Raw genomic sequence first — 12,471 nt, 5'->3', positions numbered from 1 at the left:
CAGGTGAAACCTGACGGCCCTCTGCGAGCCCTCTGGACTGCCAGGATTTGAGAGGTCTGATCCTGGGCCCTAATTAGCTTCATCCTTTCCTCTTGAGAGAAAGGGGGACCGGCAGAGGCGCAGCCCCACAGGACATGTTCGAAGTCCGCATAATCACCACGCAGAGGGCAGTCCGGGCTTGGGAACCGTTCGGGGTGCATTGTGGGCAGCGCCGCGGGGCTCGGGTAAGTGCTTGTTTACAGAAGTCGGAGAGTGACTGCCTGGGCACTGCACAGCGAGGAGTGCGGCGAAGGTAGGAGTCTTCTTGACAGATAATTATATTTGCAGATTTTGTTGTACGAGCAGAGAGGCTGAGAAGAAAATCGCCTGACATTCTGCCGACGAGTCCGTTCCTGCCGATGCTCCGCCGACATGGCCGCAAGCGATCCGTCTATATAGGCACAGTGTGACAGCGGCGCCGGCAGGACGGACAACGCTGTCGTCGATGCTCAACAGGCCAGGAGTGGAGTCGTGTGGGAATAGTCTGACCGGGCCTTAAAGGGTCGAGGTCGCACCAAACCGGCCGGACACTTACGCCGACAAGACAACGACACCGATGATCGGCCGACTAGTCGGCAGAGTTTAAAATCAAAGGTTACGACACTAAGCAGACGAGGATGAAGTGAGACACAAACGACACATACGGGCGCCAACTTGCAACTGTTTATTCACCAGAAACCACGGAAAACCAGCGGCGAAGTCGGCAGACTGTGTCCCTTAGAGGAATTCCTAGTGAAAATTCTAATATTTGTACTATTCTAATACATTTTTCTATTTGTCTTACCAATGATGTGTCCGTCTTGCATAAATTCCTTATTTATTTATTTATTTATTTATTTATTTATTTATTTATTTATTTATTTATTTATTTATACTGCTGCAACCCAATATAGGGCTATAGCAGGAGTGGAAACATTAAACGCTATTATACATTGTACATTAAAAGACACACATACAAAAAACGTGAATGATTAAAAAGAAGCGCTTTACATGTTAGCGAGGCGTTTACCAGTGGAAGCTATAAAATCTTTTAGTGATAGTGAACGTAAGTTACCGGGTAAAGAATTCTAAAGCTCTATTGTGCGTGGAAAAAACTGCATTTCATTGCGTTAGTACAAGCAAAATGAGGTGTTATGTAAAGGCGTCTCATAGCTTAGTATTAGTTTTGGTGCAGCACTTGTTAGTATTTGTATATATCTAATACATTCATTCCTCCATCAGGCTTATTAGTTTGTATTAGCCTACTGTATTAGCTCTGTTGAAATTTGTTTTGACCACATCAACGGGTGCTGAACTTGCGGCACTCCGTGCTGCACTTGATTTCATTAATCATGAACCACCGCAACAATGGACAGTCTTTAGTAACTCCAAGGCAGCCCTTCAGTGCATACAAACCCAATACGCCAGGGACCCAATGAACAACTGGCCTCAGGAATTCGACACATGTATCATCGCAGCCATGACAAGGGACGCAGCATAATCTTTCAATGGCTTCGAGGACATTGCAGCATCAGCGGGAATGACCACGCCGACGAAGCCGCCCGATCTGCACATGAAAGTGGTCAACGTGTCTTGATTCCGCTTTCGCGAACAGGCGCTGCGGCAGGTCTGTGACTGATGTCTCGTGAATGTACTTTGCCTCTGTGGGACTCAAACGCCTTCACCATGTGTCGTTTGCGTTCGTTGTCTCAGGACATACGGATGGACCACCTGGGTTACCACGGCGTCAACAGACCATGATGTACCATCTGTGGCTAGGCGCTGCATTTACGAACTCGTATGCTTTCCTTATTGGAATGGCCAACAGCCCCACGTGCGCTACATGCAACATCGATGAGACGCTCGCACATATTATTTGTGTCTGCCCGCGATATAGTGCTCAGAGACAAGTGCTGTGCAGAGTACTGGACCTGGTGGACAATCGTCTACTATCAGAACTGAAAGCTTTAGGCCAGTACTCCCACAGAACATATACGCTATAGGCCTTACTCGCGTTATTAAGGTTGCTGCGGTCTGCGGGGCTTCACGATAGACTGTAAGAACACCACCCCCTACCGCTCTTTAGTGTACGCGGTTTGGTCGTGCTCATGTCTATTTCTTTCTGTCTCCCCCTTCCGCTCTCTTACTCTTTTTATCCCCCCTTCACCCTTCCCCCCATGCAGGGTAGCCAACCGAAACTGCCTCTGGTTAACCTCCCTGCCTTTCTATGCATCCTTTTCTCTCTCTCTCTCTTATCCTAATAGGTCAGGGAGAGAGAACTAGGAGACAGGAAAGGCAGGGAGGTTAACAAGACGCACGTCCAGTTTGCTACCCTGCACTGGAGAAGGGGGTATGGAGATGAAGAGAGGGAGCACAGTTTCGTGCATAGTTGAAGGTTCGCACGGAGTCTACACACGGTTACCAAGACCTGTCGACTTGAGGTGTTTCAACAGCGCTTTCGTTACTTTCTGTGCCATCGACGCGTACGGCCATGGTTCAAGGATCTTCATTACCGAAAATGGTCTAGAGTCCAGCTGGTTCAATGCTTCACACTCGACGTCGTATTGTTGATAGATACAAAGAATGTGTTCAATCGTTTCTGTGGTTCCACAAGAGTCGCACATGGGCGTATTCTCCATTCCAATGCGGAACGAGTAGGCTTTTGTAAATGCCACCTTGAGCCAGAGGTGGCATAATACTGTCGCCTCAGAGCGGAAAACTTTTGATGGCGTTTGTAGCTTTAAGGATGGGTCCAGCCTATGAAGATGACACTTCAGGAGGTTGGGAAAAGACGAGTATTTGTGTCTAATAGCTTTAGCTATGATATGAAGCTTTCTTGCCACGTCGGTTCTAGATAAGGGTATTGGAACTGGTCGGGCTTCCAGAAGGGCAGACCGGGCGGCTTCGTCGGCGAGGTCATTACCAGCAGTTCCGGTATGTCCAGGTAGCCACTGAAATATACTTTCATGCCCTTTAGCGATAGCTTGATGGTGATCTTCGCTTATTTCATATGTCAACTGCTCATGAGTCCTGTTGTATAAGACAAAATGCAGGCTCTGAAGAGTCTGCATTTTGCCTTGCAGCCTTAGAGTCGCAAAAAGTGGCCCATTTCTGAGGCGTCTCTTGTAGGAGATATTTGACAGCAGCACGCAGGGCAGCAAGCTCTGCCGCCGTTGATGTTGTCATGTGGGACAGTTTGAATTTGATTGTGGTTTTCGTAGCCGGAATGACAACGGCACCTGAAGAGCTGGTAGATGAGACCGAACCATCAGCAAAGATACAAAGGATGCCATCAGTAGAGATGTGTATTCGGTCCCCGTATGTCTCACTGATTAACAGCAGCGTCATCTGTTGCAGAGCTATTGTTGGGTGATTGGCCTTCTTCTTTGCACACGGAATACTTAGGTGCAGCTGAGGCTGTTGGAGACACCACAAGGCTAATGAAGGCCTTGCTGCTCGTATGTATCCTAATGGAGGACAATCTGTATGGGTGATTATAATTTCAGAAAACGTTACACGTGGTCTCTGCGATGGCAAGAACACCAAATGATGATTAGGAACGCGGGAAAGATGACGGATATGCGTCCTGAGACAACCCACAGCAACGTATGTTTGGATGGAATGGTCATTGGCGAGCACAATTGTTGCAGCTGTTGATCGAGGAAGTCCTAAACACATGTTCAATGCTTGGCCCTGTAAGCTCTCCAATGAGCGAACATTTACTTGCACGTACTGAACAGCACTGGAAGGCTGTACCCTAAATAGCCTAGGAATAGAGCTCTGTACAACTAAAGCATGGAGCGTACAGATGTGCCCCATGTTTTTCCGCACATGAATCTCACATGAACCTAATAAGACTGATAAGACTGACCTATTAGTTACTGAGGTGTACTAATACGTCAATCTTATCAGTCCTACTAGGTTGTATTAGTCTCGTGTATTAGTCGTTGAAATTTTAACTTGTCTAATACGTGTCGTATCAGTCTTTTTTTTTTTTGCGGCACCTATTAGGCTTATATAAATATTCTTGAGATTCAATATAGAAAGTTTTTCAACCAGGGTTTTATGTAAATGTTAACACGAGGGCGAATCAGGAAGTCGTCGCGCCTACTTTTTATCAGCCAATATAAGGTACACACAGGTAATTACAAATATACGTACTATCCTACGTACCTTACATTATTTTTCAACATAGTCCCCACACCGGTTCAGACATTTGCCCATCGCAGCCACAACTTTGAGATGCCCATGTGCCATGGTGTCGTCAGTCAGCGACGCACGCGGCCTCCCCGAACGCTCATTGTGATGCAAGTCTTCACGGCCTTTGCGAAACTCAGAACACCACCACTGACACTTCCCAAAGCGAGACAACGTGGGCGGCCTTTCCCTGTGGATTTCGACCGGCGTTCGTCCCTTGCTCCATAGGAAACGATTCACACTTCGTTGCTCGTACGCCGTGGGCGTGTGGAGCACAACCGCCATCTCCAAAAACTCATAGCAGCGCCGGGCCGCGGAGCGCAGCGAGGAATGAAAAGTGTGGCGAGAGTGAAGACGGCGCATGGATAAAAGCGGAGGAGGAGAGTATGGCATGCGTGAGAAGAAAAGTGTAGTGCGGCGCAAGGCGTGCACTGCGGCGATGATGGCTACCAGATGGCGCCGTAGTCGCGCTCACGCATCCCCCACGTGCTGCTTCTCACGATCTTCCGATTAGCGAGACAGTCGCGCCATACTTCTCTCCCTTTGCAACGTTCCGCACGAGACAGGTTGTCCGCGCCAGCGAATAATATACACCAGAACATCGTGAATTCAAAGCGCGCCGCCATATTGATGAGAGCCGGTCGTGCCATCTATCCCAAGCGCCGCGAAGTAGCAGGCCTGGGCTGCCACGCCGGGAGATGCGACCCGGCGCGAAAGCGAAACTTGGGCTTTTTAGCTGGGCGGAAGGCGTGTTTCGCGTTTTTTCTAGCCTGTCATTTTCGCTGTCTCGATTCAATCAAACTTCAAGACCTCATGCAAGTCCGCAATGGCCACACTGAGTGATGTGCAGACTGCAGAAGCGAATACATCGGGTAACCACGTAAGCACGTAACCTGTGAAGGATTTTACAGCACTGTGTTGGTGCCACATTTTATTAAAGCACGCAGAACATTGTCCTCTGCACTTTCAGTTTGGTCTTGTTTGTCATGGTCACTACTGGGTTGGCCGCGTTTGGCAACCAACTGGCGAGGTCGTTTGACTGCCTGATTAGCAGACGCCTGCCCTTCACGACCTGCACATTGAAAACAATATATATGTTATAGTAAGAAGGGCTGTAGTTTTTTCCCATGCCATCACTGTTGCGAAGACATAAAGTCCTCTCAAAATGAAATAGAAAATGCACCAGGCCAATTGTATCGTGCAACCCCTTAAGAGTACAACATTAAGAACACAAGCCTACAGTACTCGAACAAGCAGCATGTGATGCTAAACCTGCTCTCATTGGAAAATGAGGAACTACAGTAGTTATAATGTTCAACTACATGTGCAGTCAAAGCCCATATAACAGGGCGAGCATGACGGATGCAGGTTTTGTACAGTTGCACAAACCATGACAGGGCACATAAAATTACCATCCCTACTTAAAGCTGCATCATCAGGGAAGCCTTTGGTACAAGGCAACAACCGCACCTGCATCCCAAAAAATTAGCCCCACCAACTGCAGCTACCTGGTATTAGACCTGTTTCGCTTGTGCGAGGCCATATCGGATTGTTAGCGCTCCCTTAGAAAACAGTAAAAGAAACTGGTGAGAACGAGCAAAATTTTGTTACAAAATACAACAATAATTAAGCACCTTATTTTCCTCGCCTTATGAACGGAAAAATTTTGCGCTTTGCCCTGCATAACAGCCCGCACGCAGTTTAGAGCTCAGGATGCTCAAATGAATTCGTTACGAATGACACCTGCAACACCAGCTCGTAAAGACAGGCGCGCTGCAAGAACGCCTTCGGCGACGAGCAGTCGTCGTTTACGTTTTTGTCGACGCAGGATACGTGACGAGCAGACTTCGTTTTACTTTCATTAGCAATAACGCTCACCAGCAGGACAACATACTATCGTTTACAACTTGTCGTTCACGCTTAATGGTCATGCCGTGCAGCAGCTGCAAGTATCGCTAACCGCAAACTCAACTGTTCCGCTTAACCGTCGGGAGCTCTGCCTGAATGAAAACACGAAAAGGCTTGCCTTCTTGTTATAGCCAAGGCGAAGCACCGGCGCGGGATTCTGCTCTGTGGGCTTGTCCAGAAAGTGCTCGGAGCAAACCTGCGTGTTACACATATTACGTTCGTAGGGCGCAAAGTTGAACGTGGCACCAAAATATACACAGATCGAATACTCACTCGTGCATTTTCACTGGGTTGGTAGTTCTTCCTATTCACTGCAGCTATCCACCGGTGGCGCAGCTTGTCATTCTTCGTTGCGGATGGAAATCGGTGCAGGCTGAAAACACCGCACCGGCACGATTCCCTACGTGTATTGTGCTCTTCGCAAACAGCGCTAAGCAACCTGCTCCTTTTCCGCTGGTTATTTTGGCATCCAAACACGACGCAACGATGCCCAGATGACTTCTTGCACTTTGGATTCACGTGAACGGGCACATTTCCGCACTTTGGAGTCCTAGAGCTAGCGCTAGCCATGTCTGCTGGTCGCCGGCGAACACGCTTTGGCAGCCCAGAAGAAAATGGCGCTGGTCGACCGGGCAATCCGGGTGCGAGAGTATGCGTTCGATTAGCCTGGGTGCGAGGCTAGCGTGTTCTGGTCTATATCGCGAAATGAAAACACGTATAGAGCTGCGCTCAAATTTCACATTAAAGAGTGTCGTATTCGTTGGTTAACTTTTCTTCCTTTGCCAGAACTAAAGGGCTAACACAGTCGACAGGCCCGTTCACATTAACAATTACACCATCACGTACCATTCTTTCAAATTGCTTCTTTGCAGGCTCCTCCAGCGCCAACAGAACACGTCGAGCTGGTTGCACGACTGGCACCACCCCAGGTTTCAGGATGATGCTGTGGGCCTGCTGTAGGCAACCGAGACCCTCGAACGCATGCCTGAAATTCTTCAGAAGTTTGTTGCTTGAAGTTCGGTGTGAAAGAAGTCAAATCCATATGCTGAATGATCATATCGCCTGACCCAAAGCTAATCAAAAGCTTGGCGAAAATGCCAATACCAACGTCCAAGACCCCATGTCCAGCGGATGCTGCGGGAGGTTAACTATTTCAACTGTAAGCAAAAAATTTGAAACAGGCTCGATTTTTATTAGTCATATTATAAGCAGCCAACAAACATTGACACCACGGACAACATAGGGGAAATTACTTGCGCTTAATAAATGAGATAAAGAAACTATAAATTGATGGAAATAAAAGTGGATGAAAAAATAACTTGCCGCAGGTGGGAACCGAATACGATGGTTGTGGATTACTGTGGATTACTGCTCCTTCATACGCCTTAATACACCTTAATACACCTTAATCTACCCTAATCCATCCTAATCAGTCTTAATCCCCCTTTATCAACGATAGTCTACCTTAATCTACCCTAATCGACCTTAATCCTCCTGCACCCAGCTTAATCCTCCCTTATCCTTGTTCATGTACCCTAATCAACCTTATCGGTCACCTCCATACTCCCTCAACCCTAATTAACCTTAATCCAATCTAATCCGCCGTAATCCTCCTTCATCCACCTCAACCCTTATTAGAGAGTTTTGGAATAGTTTGGGGCCCCAAAGAGCCTTGCGGGTGTTAGCGTTGGGTCACGCAGGAGTGAAGAGTTTTAGAATGGGGCTTTCTGTTTGCATATAGCGCCTTGCGCTGACAGCGCCACTACGGCGTCAAAGAAAAGCTATTAGAAATAATTAAATAAAATCTACCATTTCATTATAAGAATAGCAATTTTGACTTTCGTGTATTGGCGTTTAATTACAATTGAGAGGTTATTCTGTAAGTAGCAAGTAATTAGTGGCGCTTAATTTTGATAACCAACTTTACGTGCCTTCACCCGCCAAGCTTAGCTGTGTTAGGCCCACGAGCCATAACATGCACAATCGAATTCGGATCAGCGGCGTCTAATCAATCAATCTTCATTTTAAATTATGGGGTTTTACATGCCGAAACCACTTTCTGATTATGAGGCACGCCCTAGAGGGGGACTCCGGAAATTTCGACCACCTGGAGTTCTTTGACGTCCACCTAAATCTAAGTACTCGGGTGTTTTCGCATTTCGCACCCATCGAAATGCGGCCGCCGTGGCCGGGATTTAATCCCGCGACCTTGTGCTCAGCAGCCCAACACCATAGCCACTAAGCAACCACGGCGGGTGATCAATCTTCATAACACACGCTAGTTGAGAGAAAGCGATAACCGCAGTCAATTCTCCTAGCTTGCGAACCTCACGCGTTACCACGAATCGAACCCAGTTTGGCGCTAGGTTAGAGCGGTCGCTTCGATGGGTGCCGCCATGGTTGTTTACGCAAATCTTTTGGAGCGACTTTTGGGACTCCCGCTAAATCAGTGAAATAGCGTGCCCAACGCCAAACCCAAATTTGGGTCTCGCGCATGCGCAGTGGCTTCGACGCTATTTCTTTGGGGCCCCAAAACGTTTGTGGTCCCTATTATAAAACTCTCTATTCATTCACTTTAATCCTCCTTAATACACTCTAATCCACCTTAATTCAATCGCTAATGAATCATTAGTTAATTTGGTTAATCATTCTCTTATACAGGAGTGGACATGCATTGGGTCGCCTCTGGCATTCCTTAGGTCACGTGATATTTTCTGTTCACAACGCTACGTTGAAGCACATAGATCTAAAGTCTTCCGCCTTAAAACTTAGAAAACGCAGTGTGACCAGCTAGCGTTCATCACCTGCAATACCACGGGTATACTTGCCACTAACGTTTTCATGGCTTGCATTCATTGTATCTGACTGACGCACAGATCGACGTAAACTAGAAATAATAACTGCACTACAAGCCGCTATTTCAATTTTCAGTAAAACAGGCAGTGGATCCTAACAATAGCGAAAAGTGCAATTGAGTGGCTGTATCTTCACACATAATTGTTCACAGCGGAAAGCAGAATCTGCAGAAAGCAGCGCAAGGGGCGAGGAGGCGTCATCTGACCGTCATGCTGAATTATTTAGTGTTCGTGTAAAGTAGCCCAAGTGTTTTGCTTTAAGATCTTTCTTTCTTTCTTTCTTTCTTTCTTTCTTTCTTTCTTTCTTTCTTTCTTTCTTTCTTTCTTTCTTTTGTGCGTTAAACTACGCGAGCACGTGTGTTCGCTTCCGTTTATTCGCTTTATTCACCGCGGAACTTCACTATATCACTGGGAAGTAAACCCGGTCCATCACTGTAGCTTAGCTAAGAGTAAAACATGACAACGTTTATCAACAAAGAGCTCACTGCATTCTTCAGAGCATCACATATCTGTCTTTTACCAATAAAACGTTACGCCTTTCATGCAAATTCTTCTTTTTCATCGGGCTTGCTGTGCAACATCTAAAATTTTGGCATATTGCAAACATTTAACAAAGGTACTAACGGCTTAAGTTTAACTCCTTCCAGAGTACTACTTTAGACCAACCCAGGTGGTGACACGAAATGAACGGCGAAACCTCAGCGTAACAGAAAGGTGCTAAGCCTTGAACATTGTGTCATAGAAGCGAACTGGGACGTTTTCGTATGATATGTTTTTTCTCCCTCAAGCATATCTTTCCGTATGTCAAAATTAAAGTTAATTGGGGAGTAGTGATAGCGCATTGCGCATACATGTATATGCTCCTGAACGTAAACCCGGTGTTAATTTCCTGCCCCACAACTCAAGCATCTTGCCGTTCCTCAGTGTGGATTTCACCGATATTTAAACTATAGCCTCAAGTACCATTTTTGTTAGCACTGCCAGCAAGTTATTTTGTGCAGTAAGCGAGTTACTTTCTGCTTAATACATTCTCTCTTATTTAATATAATATCAAGAAGGGCGCTAACACATATAGTAGCACACTGTGTGATAAAGGTTATAAACAGGGATAAGGTGCCTCATAAAGGGTGACCAACGTTTCCATAGGAGGACCTATCTTCATCAAATGTGGCCTTGCAATCCTCGGCATTCTAGTTTTAACGGGTTTGCAGAGTGACGTCACATGCGGTAGTTATCAGTGGCGGCTGGCTGCACAGGGAGAGATTGGAAAGAAAATGAGCGCTGTCGCTTGACATCTCTAGGCTTGGTTTCAATGACGAGGGGAGAAGAGCGGGAGAATGGGAAGGCGGCAGAAAGAAAAAGAAATAAAAAAGAAGGAAGGACATAGGAGAGTGTTGGAGGAGCGAGAGGTTAGGGAGCCTTCGAAGGCGTCGTCGGCAGCGTGCGTATCTGGTTTCACAAAAGCCGGTCAGCCGGTCAGTGCGCGAGTAACAAAAATACATCTGTTGAAAGAATTGCTTGAATAGCGCAGCAGCAATGCGTCGGGTAATTTTGAGTGCGTTAAGATGGCGACACGTAGTCTGGGTACAATGAAGGGGGTGTTTGGGAGGCAGCGGCTTGGTCTGTGAAGAGACACTGGTGTCGGTATATATAGTTAGGCGTAGCCATCGTCACGGAGGTATACAGAGGTGCCGCGATGCAATGTGGTCGAGGCGCCAAAAAAGGTACTCTGGATTCTGGGGCTTTTTAAATGTGCAAGGGAGGGTCTTTAAAGGAAAAACAAATTAAATATGAGGGTTACAGCAGAAAAAGCGGGAGGGGGAAGGTGTACACGGGAAAAGGGCTCGTATGGTTGATATATACGTAAAAGCGTGGAAGATAATATTGAATTGATCAGGCAGCATGAAATGCTAAAGCGATGACTGCTCTCTTTTGTGGATAATTTTGAAGCAATCGAAAATGATATGCGTGCCGCAACGTTCATATGAAGAAAACAGCGGCTGCTTTGTACTACCGACTCAAAGTGGCACGCCAACGAAACGACCGTCTCGATAGCTCCATCGCGTGATATTTCTCTTCGCGAATCTGCAAGACTGGGCCGATATTACTCTGTACAGATTGTTCAAAGCCGGAATGTAAAGTGCGACTGTTTAGCGAAAATCACTTTGTCTAGCGAAAGCACTACAGCGAGCTGATGCGTAGTCCCTCATCAACGAGCTCAATGTAAACGTGGCATTTTGTAAGAGCCTTATTCAAAATTGTTTCATGTTTCTGATTGCCGCAGATCTAGCACAAGTTTGTGTGTCAATCAAACCCAGGATTTACTCGTAGGGGCGTATTATCTTGAAGTGCAAACTAGAAGCAGTAAGCAATACGAGTTTTCAAGTTCGAACGCCTACCGCAAGAACCTTCTTGTCTGCAGAGGCGCTACATTTTTCCGACTTTGAGGCATTTATATCTAGCGCCAATTGTCGCGTGTTCTCCAAGGCTTATTGGCTTTCGATCTGCCCGCAATGTCAAGTGAAGTAGTCACAAAGCGCAGATTATTATTGAACAAATTCTTTAGAAGCTATTCCTTGTGCTCGAAGACAGCTACAGTGTTGTTTCATGCGTAACATTTTTCTACGCATAAATACGCGTACACAAAACATGAATGACAACGAGGCGAGCGGAATGAACATTAAAGAAAAACATAGTACTTCAAGCGTTCTACCCAGTGCTAATTGGAATGACAATGCATTTTCTTAGCATATGTTGCTAATGTTAGGAGTTCTGCTAAGGAGACGTTGCTTTACTGCTGCTTGGCTTAATGAGTCAATTTGTAGCATGTAAGTTACCGTAAATAGAATAGCTAAAATATTTAATTACTGAACATTTTTTATTGGCTACACTGGTTTGCCGGGCGAGTAAAGCTTGCATCTACAGATCATCTACCTGTTATGCAGGAGTATTGATGGTTAGGCGAGAGAGTATTCGTTCATTCACGGGATAGTGTGAAGACATGAGACGTAAACAAAAACAGGCCGAGACGCCGCTGACTATCCCTGAACACGTTATTGAAAAGTGGAGAATATACAGGCTGTTGTTGCTACCATGCACTTGAGGTTTCAAAAAAGAGGCTGATCCCATGCGAATGCTTCTTCTGAGTCTAGTTGAGAAACCGACAGCAACGTTTATTTTCTGGTATCTAATTAGTTATCTAAACGTATACATCTCACTTTCTAATTGTTCTAATTGTCAGTATGTCAAATTATGATGCTTTAGATAACTGTGAGAGACATGAAAATGAGACATATCCAACAAGATACGCATGACATGCTATGTTTTTCGGTGAACAGAGAAAGCCCCCAAAAGATGAAATATATTATACGATTGCAGCGCCATCAAGCAGTCTCTCTGGGAGCCACTCAGTGTTTCGCAGATTTAGTGGCTATGACCTTGCGCCGCTAAGCTTCAGGCCACGTGTCACGGCGGCCTCATTTGAATGGGGCGA

At 46.2% G+C, this 12,471-nt stretch overlaps 1 long non-coding RNA gene across 1 annotated transcript; it reads right to left on the bottom strand.

Moving 5' to 3' along the window:
• Positions 1 to 5,133: 5,133 nt before the first annotated feature.
• LOC129387462 (uncharacterized) lies at positions 5,134 to 6,702 on the bottom strand. Its single transcript, XR_008614669.2, has 2 exons — positions 6,397 to 6,702; positions 5,134 to 6,319 (listed from the first exon to the last, which is right to left on the bottom strand). It is a non-coding gene; the product is annotated as an uncharacterized lncRNA (long non-coding RNA).
• Between the last annotated feature and the right edge of the window lie 5,769 nt (positions 6,703 to 12,471).

The sequence above is a fragment of the Dermacentor andersoni genome, chromosome 2, assembly GCF_023375885.2.
Source record: "Dermacentor andersoni chromosome 2, qqDerAnde1_hic_scaffold, whole genome shotgun sequence".
NCBI lineage: Eukaryota > Metazoa > Arthropoda > Arachnida > Ixodida > Ixodidae > Dermacentor > Dermacentor andersoni.
The sequence above is the reverse complement of the archived record's forward strand: the minus strand, read 5'-3'. Positions and strand labels throughout refer to the sequence as shown.